This window comes from Cebus imitator, unplaced genomic scaffold (genome assembly GCF_001604975.1).
Source record: "Cebus imitator isolate Cc_AM_T3 unplaced genomic scaffold, Cebus_imitator-1.0 Scaffold627, whole genome shotgun sequence".
NCBI lineage: Eukaryota > Metazoa > Chordata > Mammalia > Primates > Cebidae > Cebus > Cebus imitator.
In genome coordinates this window covers 521,032-535,239 of record NW_016107942.1, presented here as the reverse complement: position 1 = coordinate 535,239, position 14,208 = coordinate 521,032, and the positions used below count along the sequence as shown (strand labels likewise).

General features: G+C 49.6%; 1 protein-coding gene across 11 annotated transcripts in view; it reads right to left on the bottom strand.

Annotated features, from left to right (window-relative positions):
- Positions 1 to 598, bottom strand: part of FAM120B (family with sequence similarity 120B) — a 111,982-nt gene extending 111,384 nt beyond the window's left edge. For 4 of the 11 annotated variants that reach the window (XR_001821314.2, XM_017517315.2, XM_037734491.1 and 1 more), the window contains exon 1: positions 482 to 596. The gene's annotated coding sequence lies outside the window, so the exon portion shown is untranslated. Of the gene's footprint in view, positions 1 to 481 lie in introns of all 11 variants that reach the window. The other 7 variants (XM_017517311.2, XM_037734489.1, XM_017517313.2 and 4 more) reach the window with 3 other exon arrangements.
- Between the last annotated feature and the right edge of the window lie 13,610 nt (positions 599 to 14,208).

Genomic DNA, 14,208 nt, shown 5'->3' with positions numbered 1-14,208 from the left:
GGGGTTTCACCATGTTGACCAGGATGGTCTCGATCTCTTGACCTCGTGATCCACCCGCCTCGGCCTCCCAAAGTGCTGGGATTACAGGCTTGAGCCACCGCGCCCGGCTCAAAGAACGTCTTTCTAGAAACGACCAGCAAAGTCGTGCAGCTATGAATTGCAGATCTGACCCAAAAATGACATATAGGAGCAAAACACACATCTTAAGGGAGGGAGTCGGGGTCAGAGATGACCTCAAGACGGGGCAGGCAAGCGATGACGGGGACTAGGGCCCGGCGGGAGGGCTCTGCTCAGGGACCGGGGTGACGACGGGCCCGGCAGCGGAGACGCGAAGATCCCATGACGTCGCAGCGCGGTGACAAGGACAGAGGCACAGCCAGGATGGCATCCGGGAGCGGGCAGAGGCCCAGGGGCTCGACGCGCACGAGGGTCGGACGCGGGTAACAGACGGTTACACAAGCCGGGAGGGGCCCGGCCCTACCTAGAAATACGCCAGCACCAGCCGCAGACGAGCCCGCCACACACCAGGCCCAGCCGCGTCAACCACCGCCGCCGCCGTCCGCTGACTTCCGCTTCCGCTCAAGGCGCTTCCGCTCGGGACCTGGCCCCGCTCACAGGGGCGGGGCCTGCGTAACCGCAGCGAGCGTGAGGCGCGCAGGCGTCGTGGGTGGGGGAGGGGGTGGGACGCGCAGGCGCCGGCGGAGCGAGACGCCTCGGCCCGTCGCCACAGTAACCGCGCGGGTGCTCGTGGGCCGCGGATCGCGCAGTCCAGTAGCTGCCCCGGCGGGCGCCGCCCTTGAACCTCTTTGTTCCTGCGCTGTTCTGCGGCCGGGACGGTGTCTGGGCGCTGGATGCCGGTCTTTGTCCTGCCGAAGGCGTGAAGGACCGCTGGCGTCCGGGGCCTCAGGCTGCAGTCGTGCGAGCGCGGCCCAGGCGGCCGGCCCGGAAACGGGGACGGCAGGGGGCTCGCGCGGTCTGGACCCGCCGCGACGCTTGGGGACGGAGCCGGGACGTCCTGGCGTGCGACCCTCGCCTCCATGTCTGGACGGCCTGGCCCCAGTCAGCGCCGAGCACTCCTCGGCCGGGTGTTCAGACGGCCACCATTGTGTCTCTGAACTATTCTTCAGCTAAAGGTGGTTTCGGGCAGGTTCGCCAGTTCGGAATTAGGTGGGAGAGAATTCCAGGGGGAGAGGGGAAGGGCAGAGGCGATGGCAGTAAGGGCTGGGTGCTTCTGAGGAATTCCAGTGGCTCCTGTGGATACCTGGTGGCAGGGACGGAGGAACAGGTGCCATCTGATCATGCAGGTCTCTGTCGTAACGTTAAGGAGTTTGGACTCTGCAGTCCACAGTCTCAGCCTTCTTAATGCAGAGTCTCTAAGATGGCTAAACTCACCTTCAGGACACGCTCCCTTGGGCCAAGAGATCAAGTGGGACTCGAGTGATGCGCAACTCCACCCCTCTAGCTTCAGTTCCACCCTTTTCTCTACAACCGAGCAAACATTTTGGCAGCCATGTGTGAGTGACGACCTTGAAATCTGATTTGTTTTTCTGGAAAGTAAGTTATTGACAAATGTCCATTTTTAATAATATCAATTTTTTTAAGATGTTGCTCCAAACCTATCCTTACACACAGTATGTCTCAGCAGGGCTGCTATAAGCCCTGGTGAGCTAATGAGTTTTCCATCAGGGAAATAAAATGGTCAAATATTGTTCCAGGAAAAACGTTCTGTTGATTTTCTTCAGAATCTTTGGCAAAGCATTTGATCAGGTACTCAGAAAACATTACCAAATTAAAGTGGCACCACGTATGCATTAAAGGATTTGGGAAGGAATCTCTCCAGCATACAAGGCTTACGTTTCCTGATGGGCTTTCTTGAAGTAAAATCAACAAATGGTGTTCAGCACCTATTGCTGATTAGTGCTGTGGGGTTACACCAAGAAGTATGTGAAATGGCTTCTAGTCTTAAGGAGTGCTTATTGTGGTTGGGTACATAAATTAACATACTTTAAATACCAGGCAACAAGTGAAATATGTTGTAAGGGGTAAGGGTTGTAATGTTTGTGTCCCTGCAAAAAAATCATAGGTTGAAATTAATCCCTGGTTGATGGTCTCTGAAGGTGGGTCCTTTGGGAGGTGAATAAATCACGAGGGTGGAGCCTCATGAATACTAATAGAGCCATAATGAGGTCAGAGAGCTCTCTTGCCCTCTTTCCATCATGGGAGGACACAATGAGAAGACGGCCTGCAACCCAGAAGAGAGGCCTCACCAGAACCTAACCATGCTGGTCCCCGATCGGAGACCTCTGCCTCCAGAGCTTTGCTGTAGCAGGCTGAACAGTCTGAACAGTCTAAGACAGGGATGAAAAGGCTTCAAGGAGCAAATGTGTGAACTGAGCTTGGAAGGAGAAGTAGGATCTGAAAAAGGGTTAGAAAAGGAAGGACTCCAAGCAGAAGGAGGAAACCTAGGAAAGAGACTGAGAAAATTCAGGAGACCAAACTCTCATAGGCAGGAGGCTCATGATGAGGGGAGCAGGAAGCAGAACTGGACTGGTGAGGCCATGGAAGCCAGGTGGAGCAGAGGGCCCCACCAGGTGACCAGTGCTCATTGGCCTCCTGGACGGATTCAATGGTATTGCTCAGAAGATGGAACAAAAAAAAAAAAAAAAAAGAGAAAACACAAATGTGACATCTGAAAAACAGGAACAAAAGAGAAAAATAGAGAAAATGAAGAGAAGGAAAAACTTCCCAGGTCTAGAAGATATATTCTCATATTCAAAGGACTCAGCAGGTGCCCAGCACCACAAACCTAGACAGACCAACACCAAGGTACATTGCCACAGCATTCAGAACACCAAGGATAAAGAAAAGATCTTAAAGAGTTTCCTGAAGGAAAAATGAAAAGGTCACATTTAAAGGACTGGAAATCAGAATGGCATGGAAATTCTCCACAGAATCCCAGGAAGCTGGAATACAGAGGGGCATTAACTTCAAAATTCCGAAGAAAATAATTCTAACATAGACTTCAACTCTCACTATATTAGCTGTTTGTGGGTAGGACGTAGATATTTTCAGATATCCTTATCTCCGAAAGCTACTGGAGGATATTCTTATACAAAATTAACAAATAAGAGGATAATATTTAGGACTTGGAAAACAGGAAGTCCCAGCTTAGGAGAGAGGAGATGGGAAGTACCAGGACAGAAGCTAGGGTTTCTGCAATAGGGGATAGAGGCCTCTAGGAGACATGTCTCCAGAAGGAAGTGAATCCCATGGAATGCCTGATGTGGGTGAATATCTTAAAAGGGGATATTCAGAGTTCGATGATGACGATAATAGCTAGATAGGAAAGTGAGGCTGGGTATGGTGGCTCACGCCTGTAATCCCAGCACTTTGGGAGGCCGAGGAAGGTGGATCATGAGGTCAGGAGTTTGAGACTAGCCTGGCCAATGTAGTGAAACCCCATCTCTACTAAGCATACAAAAAATTAGCCGGGTATGGCGGCGGGCATCTGTAATCTCAGCTACTCCGGAGGCTGAGGCAGGAAAGTCACTTGAACCCGGGAGGCAGAGATTGCAGTGAGCCAAGATTATGCCATTGCACTCTAACCTGGGGGACAGTGTGAGACTCCATTTCAAAAAAAAAAAAAAGTGAATAAGGAAATAAATGAGGCCGTTATTTAGTAAAAACAAGTACAAAAAAGGACATCATAGCATGTGTCTTGGCTGTGAATAACTATGTAATTATAACAAGATAATTACTGAATGGTAGTTTAATCCAAAGGGATAACTTTTTGAAAAAAGGGAGGTGATCTTATGTGTGTTTATATAAGTGTGTGAGTCTAGGAAGTGAGGGTGGGAGAGTTAAATCATTGTCTTCTAGAGTTAGGAAGTCCATGGACTGTACACACAACCAAAAAGTAAGGACAGAACATTAAATAGTCTTTCTTAGAAAATATGAGTGTAGGACCAGGCATAGTGGCTCATGCCTATAATCCCAGCACTTTGGGAGGCCAAGGTGAGAGGACTATGTGAGCCCAGGAACTGGAGACCAGCCTGGGCAACATAGTGAGACTTTGTATCTACAGAAAATTTTTAAAAATTGGCCAGGCGTGGTGACATGCACCTGTAGTCCTAGCTACTTAGGAGGCTGAGGTGGAAGGATCATGTGAGCCCTGGAGGTTAAAGCTGCAGTGAGCTGGGATTGTGCCACTGCACTCTAGCCTGGGTGACAGAGTAGGACCCTGTCTCACACACACACAAAAAAGTAAATTCTCTCACATACAAAAGAATTTAAGAAATAAATGTAAAAGAAGGAATTGGGAGCGGGAATGTGTGGTGTGGGCAACTATTAATTTTGTTACAAATCTAGAAATACCATTGAATTTTTAAAATTATACATATTTTATATAAGGAAAAAATTTTAATTTTTAAAAAGTTATTTACTAGTACAAGTGGTAGTTAAGTGGCCCGACTGTCACAGAAATTCCAATCTGTCTAAATTCCCAAGCTTTAAAAAATTGTTATGACTACAATACAATATAATGAAGGGCAGGAAAAGTCAAAGATTACTTCAAGGTCTCTTTCCTGGGAAACTAGAAGAAAAGTTGCAGAAATCAGTGTAACAGGAGCAAGAAAAATTACATAGGATTATCCACATCCTGCTTCATAGCTTAGGCAAGCACTTTCCTGTGCTCTACTGTGCACAGCCAATTTATCAGTGTGGGAAAGAATCTGAAAATGGGATGGAGGTTTACATAAAAGAGAAACAGAGGAAAAGAAAGGGAAATACAAAGAAAAAAAACTGTAGGATGAATTTGGGGGTTAATGCAGAGGAAAAAGCAAAAGTGAGAGACATCACATCAGCTTTGTAAGAGAGAAACCCAGAAAATGAATGGCAGGGGCATCTGAGACAGGTTTCTCTTGGTAACAAGTTGACCCTTTAAATAGACTGCAAGATGTATTTGCAGTTTTACTTGTATTTGGATGCTGAACTAAATTTCTTTGAACACAACAACCACATGGGCTCAAGATTTTATCTGGGTAATGATATGGTTGGCTGTGTCCCCACCCAAATCTCATCTTGAACTGTAGTTCCTATTATCCCCACATGTTGTGGGAAGTACCTGGTGGGAGTAATTGAATCATGGGAGTGGTTACCTCCATGCTGTTCTCTTGATAGTGATTGAATTCCCATGAGACCTGATGGTTTTACAATGTGCTTTCCCCCTGCTTCATTCAGCATTTCCCCTTGCTGCTGCCATGTGACGAAGGACACGTTTGCTTCCCCTTCTGACATGATTGTAAGTTTTCTGAGTCCTCCCTAACTATGCTGAACTGTGAGTCAATTAAACCTCTTTTGTTCATAAATTACCCAGTCTCAGGTATGTCTTCATTAGCAGTATGAGAATGGACTAATGCAGCAAATTGGTACAGGTAATGAGGTGCTGATGTAAAGATACCCAAAAAAGAAGTGACTTTGGAATGCGGTAACAGGCAGAGGTTGGAACAGTTTGGAGGGATCAGAAGAAGACAGGAAAATGTGGGAAAGTTTGGAGGGATCAGAAGAAGATAGGAAAATATGGGAAAGTTTGGAACTTCCTAGAGACTTGAAAGGCTCAGAAGATAGGAAGATGTGGGAAAGTTTGGAACTTCTTAGAGACTTGTTGAATGGCTTTGATCAAAATGCTGATAGTGACCTGGACAATGAAGTCCAGGCTGAGGTGATCTCAGATGGAGATGAGGAACTTGCTGGGAACTGGAGTAAAGGTCACTCCTGCCATGCTTTAGCAAAGAGAATGGTATTTTGTTCTTGCCCTAGAGAGCTATGGAACTTTGCACTCGAGAGAGATGATTTAGGAAATTTCTAAGCAGTAAAGCATTTAAGAGGAAGCAGAGCATAAAAATTTGAAAAATTTGCAGGTTGACAATGCAGTAGAAAAGAAAAACCCATTTTCTGGGGAGAAATTCAAGTTGGCAACAGAAATTTGCATAAGTAACAAGTAACTGAATATTAATCACTAAGACAATGGGGAAAATGTCTCCAGGGTATGTCAGAGAGCTTCATGGCAGCCCCTCCCATTACACATCTAGAGATCTAGGAGGGAAAAATGGTTTTCTGGGCAGGGCCCAGGGACCCTCTTTCTGTGTGCAGCCTAGGGACTTGGTGCCCTGTGTCCCAGCTGCTCTAGCCATGGTTAAAAGGGGCCAATGTACATATTAGGCTGTGGCTGCAGAGCGTGCAAGTGCCAACCCTTGGCAGATTCCATGTGGTATTAGTTCTGCAGGTGCACAGAAGACAAGAATAGAGGTTTTGGAACCTCCATCTCGATTTCAGAGGATGTATGGAAATGCCTGGATGTCCACGCAGAGGTTGCTGCAGGGGAAGAGCCCTCATGGAGAATCTCTGCTAGGGCAGTGTGGAAAGGAAATGTGGGGTCAGATCCCTGACATTGAGTCCCCACTGGCGCACCATCTAATGGAGCTGTGAGCAAAGGGCTGCTGTCCTCCGGACCCCATGATGTTAGATCCACCAACAGCTTGCACAGTGCATCTGGAAAAGCTGCAGACACTCTATGCCAGCCTATGAATGCAGCCAGGAGGGGCATTTTACCCTGCAAAGCCACAGAGGTGGAGCTGCCCAAGGCTGTGGGCGCCCACCTCTTGCATCAGTGTGAACTGGGTGTGAAACATGGAGTCAAATGATATCATTTTGAATCTTTAAGGTTTAATGACTGCCCTATTGGATTTTGTACTTGCATGGGGCCTGTGGCCCCTTTAATTTGGTCAATTTCTCCTTTTTGGTATGGATGTATTTACCTAAGGCCTGTACCCCCATTGTATCTGGAAAGTAACTAACTTGCTTGTGATTTTGCAGGCTTATAGGTAGAAGGGACTTGCTTTGTTTCAGACGACACTTCGGACTTTCAAGTTAATGCTGGAATGAGTTAAGACTTTGGGGGACTGTTGGGAAGGTGTAATTGGGTTTTGAAATGTGAGGACATGAGATTTTGGAGGGACCATGAGTGGAATTATATGGTTTGGCTGTATCCCCTTCCAAATCTCATCTTGAACTGTAGTTCCCATAATCCCTACATATTGTGGGAGGGAGTTTCTGGGACATAATTGAATCGGCGATGAATACCCTCATGCTGTTCTGGTGATAGTGAGTGAGTTCTCATGAGACCTGATAGCTTTATAAGGGGCTTTTCTCCTCCTTCGCTCTGCACTTTTCCTTGTTGCTGCCATATGAAGAAAGATGTGTTTTCTTCCCCTTCTGTCATGATTGTAAGTTTCCTGAGGGCTCTCCAAGCCATGCTGAACTGTGAGTCAATTAAATCTCTTTCCTTTATAAATTACACAGTCTCGAGTATGTCTTCATTAGCAGCATGAGAACAGACCAATATAGGTAAAATTGACCATCCAATTAGGAAATACAAAAAGCCAAAACCATGAAAATATACTGATTTCTACATGGGCAATGCACATTAAATGCTGCTGAAGTGTTTTATTGCTGATAAAAGGTAACATATAGAAATAAAATGTTCCTCTTCTTCTAATGATCTTTGCAACGTTGAAGATGTCTGGTACTGCTGCAGACATCATGAAGTTGGGAGATGGAGTGACCGACAGGCCATGGATGGCAGAGCAGAAACACAGAGAGCATTTGGGCCTTGATGTAGCAAAGCCACTACATCAGCCAGCACTCAAACCACTTTCTTTACTGATTGTAAAAGACAGTATCTCCTTTATACAGTCAGATAGTGAATCAACATGTCCTGATTACATCCAAATATCCAAATGTTACAACCAAAAGTATCCTGTTCTAGCTTCCATCCAAGAAGGGATAATTCCTACAGAACTGGTCCTCCCACTTTAAACAATTAGAAAACTGGACAAAAGTACAAAATTACTGTTTTCAGACAACAGACAATGGGAAATAAAGGATTGAGAATCTTGAAAGGAGGAAAATAAGTGAGGTGAGCCCACTGGCTGCCCCATCTCTGCCTAGAGCAGGGAAAAATCAATGAAACAAAAGACTGGTTCTTTGATAAGACTGATACAACAGGTAAGCCTATAATACTCTGATCATAGTCTCTCAAGAAGAGAGAAGACACAGATTGTGCATCCCAGCAATGTAAGATAGTATCACTACAGAAACAATCTGCAGTTAAGGAATAAAAGAACATCTGAACAACTTTAGATAAGAAATTCCTTGAACGATGCAAATCATCAAACCCCATCAAAGAAGTAGAAACGATGAGTAAGCCTATATTTATTAAAGAAGTTGAATTTAGTTAACAAAACAAAAAAAAACTTTTCCACAAAGAAAAGGCCAAGTGCTGATAGCCTCACTGGTGAATTCTACCAAACTTTTGAGGAAGAAATAGTACTCCTACACAAACTCAGAAAACGGAAAAGCAGGAAAGTATAATTCACCTGGTGGCAGAGACAGGTCCGCTTCCACTTTGGGTCCTCAGCCCCTATGATGAGTCAGGAGTGAACGAGCCAGTGAGGAAATGAAGTGGCCTTCTACTTCCTGCATGTCTGGCCCTAGCACACCCGCTCTAAGTCAGTATGGGTTCACCTCTGCCTGGAGAGTGGGTGGCTCCTTGGTGCCCAGATGCCTGAGCTCTAGCCACTGAGAAATGAGTGATGGCTGGCAGGTGGTGTTCCTTTCTAATACACTCAGTGCCTGAGACCGTGGCAACCTGCAAACAGCCTCACATTTTGCCTCAATCAGCTTACTAATAGGAATAAGAACAATCTCAACTCTCAGAAAAGCAAATCACATTTTGTGATCGTTCCCAAAAAAATTTAGACTCACCAACCAGGCTCCTACTGATCCCCCAATGAATAGATTTTGAAGGCATTGTATGATCCTGAGTTATTAGTGATCATGACTGACAACACCCCAGTTCCCATTTTCCTAAAAGGAAAAAAAAGAAAAAAAGAAAATATTGCATCTTGAAAACAAATCTTGATGGTGACCCAGAACTATCCCTGTTCCGTTTTCTCATTGGTAGTGGTGGAGGGAAGGAATAGAAATTACAATGACAAGAAGAAAGGAAACTGTTGAAAGAAAGGAATGCAATGATAAAAACTGTTTTACCTTCTGAGATTAGGAAATATGTTGATTTGAAAGTGAGAAAATATTTGCCTCAATTTTGTTCGCTCTGATACTTGGATACTTGGGCTGTTTATTGGGGTCCCTTTCTCTCCAGCCCATTTATTGGAGCAGGGCTTTGCAAAGCCGGTCTCCTAGCAGCCAAATGCAGAAGGCCCATTCATATTACAATGGACGGAAAGGAAAGAAAGAGCTTGGTTTGTTTAAACTGCTTCTGTCTTCATTCACAGCCTGATGTCCGTGTGCATTGTGAGTCCACAATGGCACTAAAGGACTCATTGTGGCCGAAAACAAATCAAAATAAAATAAGGGATGCTAAGATAAAAGAGTCATGCAACAAAATTGCTTAAAAAATCTAAGTCTTTACATCTGAGATTTATGTTACCTTTTGGCTGTGTGGCCTATTGACCGGTATTTATAACAACAGCTAGAGTTTAATAAACAAAAAGATAAATGGGAACTTTATGTACATTTTTAAAGGCCTTACACAGAAGGGTGGGTGTGCTGGGTTGCTTTGGAAGCTATTTAATAATTATTGTTCTTTCTCTGCACAACATTTGGGGAGCCACACTCCGCACTTCGTGTTTATTTTCCATCTGATAAACATGCCCTCCCTATGCCCATGTGGGCCAACAGCTCCCCAGCACGGCCCCCGACCTCCACCCTGCCTGAACCAACATTAGAGGTTGCAATAACCCACGCCCAGTGCAGCAGGCAACAGGTGGAAAGTTGAATAACTTCACACGTTTTTGGGGGGGAGGGCAGCGGGGTGGGCGGGAGGAAAGGCTTTGGGAGCCGATTTAAGGATTAGATCAGATGTTATTGCTAGTGAAAAATTAAACAGCCCGGTGCTCTGGGGAGTACAGATTAATATATTTAGTGACTCTGTGCACACAAAGGCCGCTCATTGTGGCCACGTCTGAATGCCTGTGAATGGGATGGAACGCACGCAGCCGGTCACCGCAGGTGCCCACATCTGTTCTCCCCGGCAGATGCTCACAGAAAGGGAGGCGGGGGGCGGCGGGGAAGGACGGCGCGTTCGAAAGCTTCCACGGCTGCGCTCCCTCGGGCTCCTCCGGAGCAGCCTGGGGGAACGCGGGGTACCGCGGGGACATTCGTGGGAGGATGGAGAGGAAACCCTGAGCCGCACGCGCCCGCGGCCAACCAACTCTGCACCTGGAGAGGCCCAGGGGCCACCCCAGAGGCCGTGTCAGTCACTGCGGGTGCGCGACACGTTTCTGAGGTTATTGTTTGCGAGCCTCTGAGCGCTGGGCCTTGAAGCCCCTGCGTGCCCCAGCTCCCGGCGAGCAGAGCCAGCGTGGGTGATTGACAGGCCGCCCTGGGAACCAGCATCGACAGGTGTCGCGACCTCCCTGGAGTGGGCACGGCCCTTCCGCCCCTCGCCCCTCTCAGCGCCTTTTCTTCTCCATTCACTGTTTTACAAAGTCACAGGCTGCGATTTCCAGGTGTGACGCCTCGACCTCCAGGATGGAGCCAGAAAGGAGCCGCCGCGCGGAGGCGAAGGGTGGCGGCCGCAAGGGGCCCGCACCGAGGGGCCTGGCCGCGGCAGCCCACCCCGCGAGGGCTCCTGCAGCACCTCCTGGCGTCCGGATCCGGGGTCTCAGGCGGCCGCGCTCCTGCGGGAACGCGCGGTTTCCGCCAAGAGTGCACAAAGGACACGCCCGGGTCCCGCCCGCCGACCCCGGTCCCCCAAGGTTCCGCGGTTTGCGCCCCCGCCTCCCCTCGCCTCGCACAACCCTGGGCCGGGCCGGCTGCACCTGGTGAGGTGGGAATGCGCGCACGAGTCCCGCATGAGACGGCGGCCGGGCGTGAGCTGCGAGGGGTCGTCATGACGCCGACTGGAGTCCACTGGGAGGGCCCTGGCGCCGCCCTCTGCCCTCCCAGTGGCCCAGGGGTGACCCGCCGCCCGTCCCCGCCGCCTCTGCTCTGGCGCGCCGGGCCCCGCACTGGTGCCTCTCCTAATGCTGCCCAGCGCCGCCGCCACCTCCAGGAAGCCCTCCGGAACGCCCATTCCCTGTCGCGGGTCTCAGCATCCAGCAGTCATCCAACTGAAAACAGTCCCTTCCCGGGCAACACGGCCTCGACCTAAAGCCCTCCCCACCCCACGCCCCCCGCGGCCCCCCAGTCCCTGATCCCCGCGCCTTCAGTCCGCACAAAGTTCAGAGGGGCAGCGCCGGGGCTCGCACGGGGCGGGCCCGGAGCAGCTGCCGCGGTAATCTGATCCTGGGACAAAGGCGTGCCCGCCGGTGCTCGGCCGCAGGTAAACACGCGCTTTGTCATGGAGATGGGGCGCGGGACAGCCCCGGCAGATGATCCGCGGGTTCCAGGGGACGGAGCCCTAACGCAGAGGAGGGGGCGGGGGCCGAGGGCCGAGCCGTCGTCTGAGCTGCCGCCGCCAGCTGAGCCACGCGACCCGCCCGTTCTCATGCAAATCAGCACATGCCTTCGCTGCGCGCCGCCGGCCTGGCCTCCGCCCCGGCTCAACGCACGCGAGAGGTGGGCGTCCCGCGCGCCCGCGCCACGGAGCAGACTCCCCCCACGCCCAAACCACCCCACGAAACGAACCCAGTGGGGCTGGAGCGCGCCTTCCTTTTCCCTGCACGGCCGCCGACCCCAGGAGAAAGGAGAAGGGCGTGTGGCGCCGTGACCCCCTCGCTCAGGGGAAGTCAAGACGCCGGACCCACTCGCCCGGTCTCCAGCCGCGCAGCCTGCGGCCAGCGCGGAGAGTTAAGAGCCGTTGTGGGGCTGATTCCTTCTCCCGCTGGCTGCTGCGCTCGCGCCCCTGCCGTCGCCCGCCCCCGCGCAGAGCTGCGCGCGCCGGGGGTCGCGCTCCTGGGCGCGGGTGGATCCGCTTCTCTATTTGCAAGCGCCGCTGCCTGGGGGCCGCGCGCCTCGCGTGCACACGGGCGGCGCTTGCTTCCTTCCTGAGCGCGCCAGCGTTGGGGGAGCCTCAAAGTCCAAATATGAACCAGATAGACGCCCCCTCCCTTTTTCGGTCTGTGAGGAATGATGGCTTCGTGGGCTTGTAAGTCCACGCGCGCGCCGACTGAGTGTCAACACATCTGTGTACTCATTTGGGTGGGCGTGGCTGGGCAGGGGACACGGCCCAGTGAGTGCGTGTGTGGGCATGGTCTCTGTTCATGCGTCCAAAGACAGCCTTAAGAAGCAAGCAGCAAGGGAGTATCCATGACAGCTCCACGACACAGAGGCTTCGCCCACGGACGCTCTGAGAGCTCCCCGTGGGGCAGCAAGCAGGTCCATTCCTCTGCTACTTTAGCTGCTTTCAGATTCCAAAACTGACGAATGGAGAACGGGCAGAGGGTGGTTGGTGCAGATGTGATACCAATACTAATTAATAAGCATGGTCTACGTCCCCTTCTTCTTCTTCTTTGTTTCAAGTAAGCTGGCATGTTTGATCAACACCAGATTTGCTGCCTGGAAGTTTTTTATCTTGTTGTTCTGAACAAGGACCCTAATTCTTCTTAGGAATAAGAGAACCTCTCTGTTGGGTATACAGTATTCAGTTGGTCTGAGAAAACACAAACCCCACTCAAGTCTCCAGACTTGTTTATACAGAAAACTGAACCTGTGGCCGGCCTAGAGTCTGAGCCTATTCTGGTCATTGTTTATTGCAATCTGTCCAGGCCCTCCTGCCCCCACCACAGTCACCACCACACACGAACCTGGAGAATGGAATCTTTCTTTGGAAAGCGGGGTTGGAATAGGATTGGGTGACCATGGTATTAGGTCATGCACACAAGGCTGAGGACGGCCACGTTGGAATTTGATAAGAGGATGGCCATAAGCTTTTATTCCCAGGTGGTCTAATAAAATGGTGGGGAGATGATCAGGGTCTCCAGCAAACAGAGAACTCCAGATGTGATTGCTGTGGCTGCGGCTCTGATTATTATACAGCCTGAGACACTGGAGTTACTCGGCCTATGGGGTTGTGCTGCCTAGAAAACAAAACAAAACAAAAACACCACCACCAGGCAGCAAATTCCTCCTTCCACTTCTGTGTCTGATGTACTGGGTGCCTTCTAAGCCCTAATGAGCCTCACTTTGTACAGTAAATTTGCTGAGACATCAAAAAGTATTTAAAAGAAAGTTTCCTGTTTTTTCCCTAATGAGCAAGGTGAGGATTTATAGTGTGGGGAGGAGGGAATCCGGCAGCCAGGGCCAACACTGAGGCAAGCCTATTTAACATACCCTGGCTTAAGCTCCCTCCTGCATTTGGGGGGTTCAGAGTGCTTAGTTGTGGGAGTATAGAGACATGCAGTTAGGGAGTGAAAAAACGCCATTTGGTTTGGAGCAGATGGCTGGCTAGGGGGCTGACGGCGTCTAAAGGCGTGTCGTCCCCTCCAGCTCGAATCCCTAAGGGCTCCCCTTGTCTTCCCAATCAATGAAAATTAAAGTGCAAAGAAAGGATGAATAGTCGGACCTCGAGTCTCTCCTTTGTTCATCCCAGCTACTGGTGCGCAGGAGTTAAACTACAACAGGCTCCTATAGAAACGCTGAAGTTAAACAGTCTCCCCGTTAGCACAGCTTTTGAAAGAGAGAGGGAGAGAGGAACCAATTTGGGGGTGGGGGGAGAGAAAAGGGGGAGAGGGAGAAGGAGAAGAAGGAGGACAAGGAAGAAGAGGAAGGAGGTGGAGAAGGAGAAAGAGGAGGAGGAGGAAAAAGAAAAAGGAGAAGAACAGGAGGAGGAGGAAGGAGAGGGAGAAGAAAAGGGCTTTCTGCTTGATTTCCCCAATACAGAATCGCGTGGCATAAATTAAGTTGGAAGAGAATGAACGCTTTGGGCAGGATTCTGATGGATTTTACGATGCCTTTCAGTTCCGCTTTGCCGCTGTAATCGAGAAATCTGTGCCATGTCAATTTAACAAATACTTGATGCTGAGGGGGGTTTGTTAAAGATTTGGGGCAAGTCCTTTTTTCCCCCAAGGTTTAAGCCCTTGCGCGTGGAACTTTTTATTTCCAGTTTTCTAAACAGGCATTTAAATCAGCCTGTTTTCCACTTCCATTTTCTAATTAAAAGGTTCCTGATATTCCATTTCTTACTGA